Below are 10263 nucleotides of genomic sequence, written 5' to 3'. Positions count from 1 at the left end.
TAATGAAATACTATCCAGTGACCACTGTAAATGATGATAACTGCCCACAGCCAATGTAAATAATGGTATACTACACAGGGACCACTGTAAATAATGATATACTACCCAGGGATCACGGTAAATAATGATGTGCTACCCAGGGTACATTGTAAATAATGATTTTCTACCCAGGGACCACTGTAACTAATGATATACCGCCCAGGGACCACTGTAAATAATGATATTCTACCCAGGGACCACTGTAAATAATGATATTCTACCCAGGGTCCACTGTAAATAATGAGACATTCCCCAGGAACCAATGTAAATAATGATATATTACCCAGGGACCCCTGTAAATACTGATATTCTACACAGGGACCACTGTAAACAATGATAAAATACCCAGGGACCACTGTAAATAATGATATTCTACCCAGAGACCACTGTAAATATTGATCTACTACCCAGGGACCACTGTAAATAATGATATTCTACCCAGGGACCACTGTAAATTTGATATACTAACCAGGGACCACTGTAAATAATGATATACTACCCAGGGACCCCTGTAAATAATGATAGTGTACCCAGGGACCACTGTAAATAATGATATACCGCCCAGAGTCCACTGTAAATAATGAGATACTACCCAGGGACGACTGTAAATAATGATATTCTACCCAGGGACCACTGCAAATATTCATATACTACCCAAGGACCACTGTAAATAATAACAAACGACCCAGGGACCAGAAGATAATGATATTCGACCTATGGTCCACTATAAATATTGATATTCTACCCAGGGACCACTGCAAATAATAATATTCTAATCAGAGAGCACTGCAAATAATGATATTCTACCCAGGGACAACTGTAAATAATGAAATACTACATCGGGACCATTGGAAATAATCATCCACTATCAGGGGACCACTGTAAATAATGATATGCTACCCATGGCAACTGTAAATAATGATATACTACCCACGGCCACTGTAAATAATGATATACTACCCTGGGACCACTGTAAATAATGATATACTAACCACGGCCACTGTAAATAATGATATACTACCCTGGGACCACTGTAAATAATCATATTCTTCACAGGGATTACAATAAATAATTATACTACCCTGGGAGCACTGTAAATAATGACGTACTACCCAGGGACCACTGTAAGTAATGATATTCTACCCAGGGACCACTGGAAATAATGATATACAACCCAGGGACCACAGTAAATAATGAGATACTACCCAGGGACCATTGTAGATACGGATATACTACCCAGAGACCACTGTAAATAATGATATTCTCCACAGGGACCGCAGTAAATAATGTGATAATACCCAGGGACCACTGTAAAAAGTGATATACTACCCAGGGACCGCAGTAAATAATGATATACAACCAAGGGACCACAGTAAATAATGAGATAATACCCAGCGACCACTGTAAAAAATGATATACTACCCAGGGACCACTGTAAATAATGATATACAACCAAGGGACCACAGTAAATAATGAGATACTACCCAGGGACCATGGTAGATACGGATATACTACCCAGAGACCACTGTAAATAATTATATTCTCCACAGGGACCACAGTAAATAATGAGATAATACCCAGGGACCGCTGTAAAAAATGATATACTACCCAGGGACCACAGTAAATAATGATATACTACCCAGGGACAACAGTAAATAATGAGATACTTCCCAGGGACCATAGTAGATACGTATATACTACCCAGAGACCACTGAAAACAATGATATTCTCCACAGGGACCACAGTAAATAATGGGATAATACCCAGAGACCACTGTAAATAATGATATACTACCCAGGGACCACAGTAAATAATGAGATTATACACAGGGACCACTGTGCTTAATGATATACTACCCAGGGACCACAGTAAATAATGAGATTATACACAGGGACCACTGTAAATAATGATATACTCCCCAGGCACTACTGTAAATAATGAAACACTACCAGGGTCCCACTGTAAATAATTATATACAACCTAGGGCCCACAGTAAATAATGATATACTATCCAGGGACGCCGGATTTCGGCGGCAGCGGTGCGCAGGGGCCTTCTGGGAGGTGAGTAGTGTGTTTAAAAACCTTACCTTTACAGGAGCAGCCCTTTGGATTTCGGCGGCAGCGGTGCGCAGGGGCCTTCTGGGAGGTGAGTAGTGAGTTTAAAACCACTTACCTTTACAGGAGCAGCCCTTTGGATTTCGGCGGCAGCGGTGCGCAGGGGCCTTCTTGGAGGTGAGTAGTGTGTTTAAAAACCTTACCTTTACAGGAGCAGCCCTTTGGATTTCGGCGGCAGCAGTGCGCAGGGGCCTTCTTGGAGGTGAGTAGTGAGTTTAAAACCACTTACCTTTACAGGAGCAGCCCTTTGGATTTCGGCGGCAGCGGTGCGCAGGGGCCTTCTTGGAGGTGAGTAGTGAGTTTAAAAACCTTACCTTTACAGGAGCAGCCCTTTGGATTTCGGCGGCAGCAGTGCGCAGGGGCCTTCTTGGAGGTGAGTAGTGAGTTTAAAACCACTTACCTTTACAGGAGCAGCCCTTTGGATTTCGGCGGCAGCGGTGCGCAGGGGCCTTCTTGGAGGTGAGTAGTGAGTTTAAAACCACTTACCTTTACAGGAGCAGCCCTTTGGATTTCGGCGGCAGCGGTGCGCATGGGCCTTCTTGGAGGTGAGTAGTGTGTTTAAAAACCTTACCTTTACAGGAGCAGCCCTTTGGATTTCGGCGGCAGCGGTGCGCAGGGGCCTTCTTGGAGGTGAGTAGTGTGTTTAAAAACCTTACCTTTACAGGAGCAGCCCTTTGGATTTCGGCGGCAGCGGTGCGCAGGGGCCTTCTGGGAGGTGAGTAGCGACTTTAAAATTCTTACCTTTACAGGAGCAGCCCTTTGGATTTCGGCGGGAACCGGAAGTTCGACCTCTGGCAAGTTCCCCCCCCCCCCAACCAATAAATTCTGGTGGAGAGGAAACCCGAGACACTACACGTGTAGTGTCTCCCACCCACCCTCCTCCTCTAACCTAATAATAAGACCCATTGGTGTAAGGTAAGTGCCATATTATATTATTATATTATTAGCATTGTGCAGGTCAAGGATTGGAGGTGGAGGAGCAGTCTCTGTCAGCGAGAGAACCTGAGAACATCTCAGAAGGTAAGCAAGTGATTTTTACTTTTATACCTTTTTTTCAAATTGTGTGTGTCGGGGGGAAACTGAAGTGACATCACAGAAAAGCTGTGACCTGAGTGGCTGGTTGGGATTCGAATCTAAAATTTTTTGAGTATTTGGGAACTAATTAAACATAATAACTTAATTATAATTTAGAGGATATCTAAGCCAGAGATCGGAGAATATTATAGTTAGCTATCGCATTTCTATTAGAAATCTAGTGCGAGGAAACAGATAGTTGACAGTAACTTTGTAATTTAAAAAAAAAAGTATTTATAAAAAAAAAAGACAAATTTTAATTTTAATTAATTGACGCAATGTCAGTTAGAGGGGTGCTGTGCTCTGACTGTGAGATGTGGCAGGTCCGGGAGGCTTCCAGCGTCCCGGATGGCTTCGTCTGAAGAAAGTGCACCCAACTGCAGCTCCTCACAGACCGCATGGTTCGGTTGGAGCAGCAATTGGATGCACTTAGGAGCATGCAGGTGGCGGAAAGCGTCATAGATCGCAGTTATGTAAGTGTGGTCACACCCAAGGTGCAGGCAGAGAAATGGGTGACCACCAGAAAGGGCAGGCAGTCAGTGCAGGAATCCCCTGTGGTTGTCCCCCTCTCGAACAGATATACCCCTTTGGATACTGGCGGGGGGGATAGCCTATCAGGGGAAAACAGCAGCAGCCAGAGCAGTGGCACCACGGCTGGCTCTGATGTTCAGAAGGGAGGGTCAAAGCGCAGAAGAGTAATAGTTATAGGGGACTCTATAGTCAGGGGCACAGATAGGCGCTTCTGTGGACGTGAAAGAGACTCCAGGATGGTATGTTGCCTCCCTGGTGCCAGGGTCCAGGATGTCTCCGAACGGGTAGAGGGAATCCTGAAGGGGGAGGGCAAACAGGCAGAGGTCGTTGTACATATTGGTACTAACGACATAGGCAGGAAGGGGCATGAGGTCCTGCAGCAGGAGTTCAGGGAGCTAGGCAGAAAGTTAAAAGACAGGACCTCGAGGGTTGTAATCTCGGGATTACTCCCTGTGCCACGTGCCAGTGAGGCTAGAAATAGGAAGATAGAGCAGACAAACACGTGGCTAAACAGCTGGTGTAGGAGGGAGGGTTTCTGTTATCTGGACCACTGGGAGCTCTTCCGGGGCAGGTGTGACCTGTATAAGATGGACGGGTTGCATCTAAACCGGAGAGGCATAAATATCTTGGCCGCGAGATTTGCTAGTGTCACACGGGAGGGTTTAAACTAGTATGGCAGGGGGGTGGGCACGGGAGCAATAGGTCAGAAGGTGAGAGCATTGAGGGAGAACTAGGGAATAGGGATAGTGTGGCTCTGAGGCAGAGCAGACGGGGAGAAGTTGCTGAACACAGCGGGTCTGGTGGCCTGAAGTGCATATGTTTTAATGCAAGGAGCATTACGGGTAAGGCAGATGAACTTAGAGCTTGGATTACTACTTAGAACTATGATGTTGTTGCCATTACAGAGACCTGGTTGAGGGAAGGGCAGGATTGGCAGCTAAACGTTCCAGGATTTAGATGTTTCAGGCGGGATAGAGGGGGATGTAAAAGGGGAGGCGGAGTTGCGCTACTTGTTCAGGAGAGTATCACAGCTATACAGCGAGAGGACACCTCAGAGGGCAGTGAGGCTATATGGGTAGAGATCAGGAATAAGAAGGGTGCAGTCACAATGTTGGGGGTATACTACAGGCCTCCCAACAGCCAGCGGGAGATAGAGGAGCAGATAGGTAGACAGATTTTGGAAAAGAGTAAAAACAACAGGGTTGTGGTGATGGGAGACTTCAACTTCCCCAATATTGACTGGGACTCATTTATTGCCAGGGTCTTAGACGGGGCAGAGTTTGTAAGGAGCATCCAGGAGGGCTTCTTAAAACAATATGTAAACAGTCCAACTAGGGAAGGGGCGGTACTGGACCTGGTATTGGGGAATGAGCCCGGCCAGGTGGTAGATAGAACATAGAACATAGAACAATACAGCGCAGTACAGGCCCTTCGGCCCACGATGTTGCACCGAAACAAAAGCCATCTAACCTACACTATGCCATTATCATCCATATGTTTATCCAATAAACTTTTAAATGCCCTCAATGTTGGCGAGTTCACTACTGTAGCAGGTAGGGCATTCCACGGCCTCACTACTCTTTGTGTAAAGAACCTACCTCTGACCTCTGTCCTATATCTATTACCCCTCAGTTTAAAGTTATGTCCCCTCGTGCCAGCCATATCCATCCGCGGGAGAAGGCTCTCACTGTCCACCCTATCGAACCCCCTGATCATTTTGTATGCCTCTATTAAGTCTCCTCTTAACCTTCTTCTCTCCAACGAAAACAACCTCAAGTCCGTCAGCCTTTCCTCATAAGATTTTCCATCCATACCAGGCAACATCCTGGTAAATCTCCTCTGCACCCGCTCCAAAGCCTCCACGTCCTTCCTATAATGCGGTGACCAGAACTGTACGCAATACTCCAAATGTGGCCGGACCAGAGTTCTGTACAGCTGCAACATGACCTCCCGACTCCGGAACTCAATCCCTCTACCAATAAAGGCCAACACTCCATAGGCCTTCTTCACAACCCTATCAACCTGGGTGGCAACTTTCAGGGATCAATGTACATGGACACCTAGATCCCTCTGCTCATCCACACTTTCAATAACTTTACCATTAGTCAAATAGGCTAATAGATGTTTCAGTAGGGGAGCATTTCGGTAACAGTGACCACAATTCAGTAAGTTTTAAAGTACTGGTGGACAAGGATAAGAGTGGTCCGAGGATGAATGTGCTAAATTGGGGGAAGGCTAATTATAACAATATTAGGCGGGAACTGAAGAACATAGATTGGGGGCGGATGTTTGAGGGCAAATCAACATCTGACATGTGGGAGGCTTTCAAGTGTCAGTTGAAAGGAATACAGGACAGGCATGTTCCTGTGAGGAAGAAAGATAAATACGGCAATTTTCGGGAACCTTGGATGACGAGTGATATTGTAGGCCTCGTCAAAAAGAAAAAGGAGGCATTTGTCAGGGCTAAAAGGCTGGGAACAGACGAAGCCTGTGTGGCATATAAGGAAAGTTGGAAGGAACTTAAGCAAGGAGTCAGGAGGGCTAGAAGGGGTCACGAAAAGTCATTGGCAAATAGGGTTAAGGAAAATCCCAAGGCTTTTTACACTTACATAAAAAGCAAGAGGGTAGCCAGGGAAAGGGTTGGCCCACTGAAGGATAGGCAAGGGAATCTATGTGTGGAGCCAGAGGAAATGGGCGAGGTACTAAATGAATACTTTGCATCAGTATTCACCAAAGAGAAGGAATTGGTAGATGTTGAGTCTGGAGGAAGGGGGTGTAGATAGCCTGGGTCACATTGTGATCCAAAAAGACGAGGTGTTGGGTGTCTTAAAAAATATTAAGGTAGATAAGTCCCCAGGGCCGGATGGGATCTACCCCAGAATACTGAAGGAGGCTGGAGAGGAAATTGCTGAGGCCTTGACAGAAATCTTTGGATCCTCGCTGTCTTCAGGGGATGTCCCGGAGGACTGGAGAATAGCCAATGTTGTTCCTCTGTTTAAGAAGGGTGGCAGGGATAATCCCGGGAACTGCAGGCCGGTGAGCCTTACTTCAGTGGTAGGGAAATTATTGGAGAGAATTCTTCGAGACAGGATCTACTCCCATTTGGAAGCAAATGGACGTATTCGTGAGAGGCAGCACGTTTTTGTGAAGGGGAGGTCGTGTCTCACTAACTTGATAGAGTTTTTCGAGGAGGTCACTAAGATGATTGATGCAGGTAGGGCAGTAGATGTTGTCTATATGGACTTCAGTAAGGCCTTTGACAAGGTCCCTCATGGTAGACTAGTACAAAAGGTGAAGTCACACGGGATCAGGGGTGAACTGGCAAGGTGGATACAGAACTGGCTAGGCCATAGAAGGCAGAGGGTAGCAATGGAGGGATGCTTTTCTAATTGGAGGGCTGTGACCAGTGGTGTTCCACAGGGATCAGTGCTGGGACCTTTGCTCTTTGTAGTATATATAAATGATTTGGAGGAAAATGTAACTGGTCTGATTAGTAAGTTTGCAGACGACACAAAGGTTGGTGGAATTGCGGATAGCGATGAGGACTGTCTGAGGATACAGCAGGATTTAGATTGTCTGGAGACTTGGGCGGAGAGATGGCAGATGGAGTTTAACCTGGACAAATGTGAGGTAATGCATTTTGGAAGGGCTAATGCAGGTAGGGAATATACAGTGAATGGTAGAACCCTCAAGAGTATTGAAAGTCAAAGAGATCTAGGAGTACAGGTCCACAGATCACTGAAAGGGGCTACACAGGTGGAGAAGGTAGTCAAGAAGGCATACGGCATGCTTGCCTTCATTGGCCGGGGCTTTGAGTATAAGAATTGGCAAGTCATGTTGCAGCTGTATAGAACCTTAGTTAGGCCACACTTGGAGTATAGTGTTCAATTCTGGTCGCCACACTACCAGAAGGATGTGGAGGCTTTAGAGAGGGGGCAGAAGAGATTTACCAGAATGTTGCCTGGTATGGAGGGCATAAGCTATGAGGAGCGATTGAATAAACTTGGTTTGTTCTCACTGGAACGAAGGAGGTTGAGGGGCGACCTGATAGAGGTATACAAAATTATGAGGGGCATAGACAGAGTGGATAGTCAGAGGCTTTTCCCCAGGGTAGAGGGGTCAATTACTAGGGGGCATAGGTTTAAGGTGAGAGGGGCAAAGTTTAGAGTAGATGTACGAGGCAAGTTTTTTACGCAGAGGGTAGTGGGTGCCTGGAACTCACTACCGGAGGAGGTAGTGGAGGCAGGGACGATAGGGACATTTAAGGGGCATCTTGACAAATATATGAATAGGATGGGAATAGAAGGATACGGACCCAGGAAGTGTAGAAGATCGTAGTTTAGTCGGGCAGTATGGTCGGCACGGGCTTGGAGGGCCGAAGGGCCTGTTCCTGTGCTGTACATTTCTTTGTTCTTTGTTCTTTGTTCTTTGACCACTGTAAATTATGATTTGCTATACAGGGTCCACTGTAAATAATGTTATACTCCCCAGAGACCACTGTAAATAATGATATACTACACAGGGTCCACTGTAAATAATGATATACTATACAGGGACCACTGTAAATAATGATTTACTATCCAGGGACTACTGTATATAATGGTATACTGCCCAGGGACCACCGTAAATAATGATATACATTCCACGGTTCAATGTAAATAATGATATACACCCCAGGGACCACTGTAAATATTCATATACTACCCAAGGACCACTGTAAGTAACAACAAACGGCCCAGGGACCAGTGTAGATAATGATATCCTACCCAGGGACCACTGCAAAGAACAATATTCTAATCAGAGAGCACTGCAAATAATGATATACTACATAGGGACCATTGTAAATAATCATCCACTATCAAGGGACCACTGTAAATAATGATATACTGCCGAGGGACCACTGTCAGTAATGAAATACTATCCAGGGACCACTGTAAATCATGATGTATCACTCTGGGACCACTGTAGATAATACTACACTACACTGGGTCCACTGTAAATAATGATATGTTTCCCAGGGACCACTATAAATAATGATATACCGTCCAGAGACCACTGCAAATAATTATATATCACCAAGGGACAACTGTAAATAATGATAAGCAATCCAGGGACCACTGTAAAGGATGATATACTACCCAGTGACCTGTGTAAATAATAACATACTACCCAGGGACCACTGTAAATAATGATATACTTCCCAGGAACCGCGGTCAATGATGATATACTACCCAGAGCCCACTGTGATTAATGATATATTGCCCAGGGACCACTGTAAATAATGATATACTACACAGGGACCACTGAAAATAATGGTATACTGCCCAGGGACCACTGTGCTTAATGATATATTGCCCAGTGACCACTGTAAATAATGATATACTGCCCATGGACCACTGTGAATAAAGATGTACTGCACAGTGCACACTATAATTGATGACATACTGTCCAGGGTCCACTGTAAATCGTGATATACCACCCTGGGACCACTGTAAATAACAATATACTACGCAGGGACCACTGTTGAAAATGATATACTACACAGGGGCTACAGTAAATAAAGATATACTATCCAGGGACAACTGTAAATAATGGTATCCTACCCAGGGACAACTGTAAATAATGATATACTGCTCAGGGACCACTGTAAATAATGAAATACTACCAGTGGCTCACTGAAAATAATGATATACAACGCAGGGACGACTGTATATTGGACATGATACCAATGGTCCACTGTAAGTAATGATATGCTCCCCAGGGAACACTATAAATAAAGATATACTGCCCACGGTCCACTGAAAATAATGATATACTGCCCTGGCGCCACTGTAAATAATGAAATACTATCCAGTGACCACTGTAAATGATGATAACTGCCCACAGCCAATGTAAATAATGGTATACTACACAGGGACCACTGTAAATAATGATATACTACCCAGGGATCACGGTAAATAATGATGTGCTACCCAGGGTACATTGTAAATAATGATTTTCTACCCAGGGACCACTGTAACTAATGATATACCGCCCAGGGACCACTGTAAATAATGATATTCTACCCAGGGACCACTGTAAATAATGATATTCTACCCAGGGTCCACTGTAAATAATGAGACATTCCCCAGGAACCAATGTAAATAATGATATATTACCCAGGGACCCCTGTAAATACTGATATTCTACACAGGGACCACTGTAAACAATGATAAAATACCCAGGGACCACTGTAAATAATGATATTCTACCCAGAGACCACTGTAAATATTGATCTACTACCCAGGGACCACTGTAAATAATGATATTCTACCCAGGGACCACTGTAAATTTGATATACTAACCAGGGACCACTGTAAATAATGATATACTACCCAGGGACCCCTGTAAATAATGATAGTGTACCCAGGGACCACTGTAAATAATGATATACCGCCCAGAGTCCACTGTAAATAATGAGATACTACCCAGGGACGACTGTAAATAATGATATTCTACCCAGGG

The sequence above is a fragment of the Scyliorhinus torazame genome, chromosome 5 (genome assembly GCF_047496885.1).
Source record: "Scyliorhinus torazame isolate Kashiwa2021f chromosome 5, sScyTor2.1, whole genome shotgun sequence".
NCBI classification, from domain to species: Eukaryota; Metazoa; Chordata; class Chondrichthyes; order Carcharhiniformes; family Scyliorhinidae; genus Scyliorhinus; species Scyliorhinus torazame.
Note: the sequence above shows the minus strand (reverse complement) of the source record.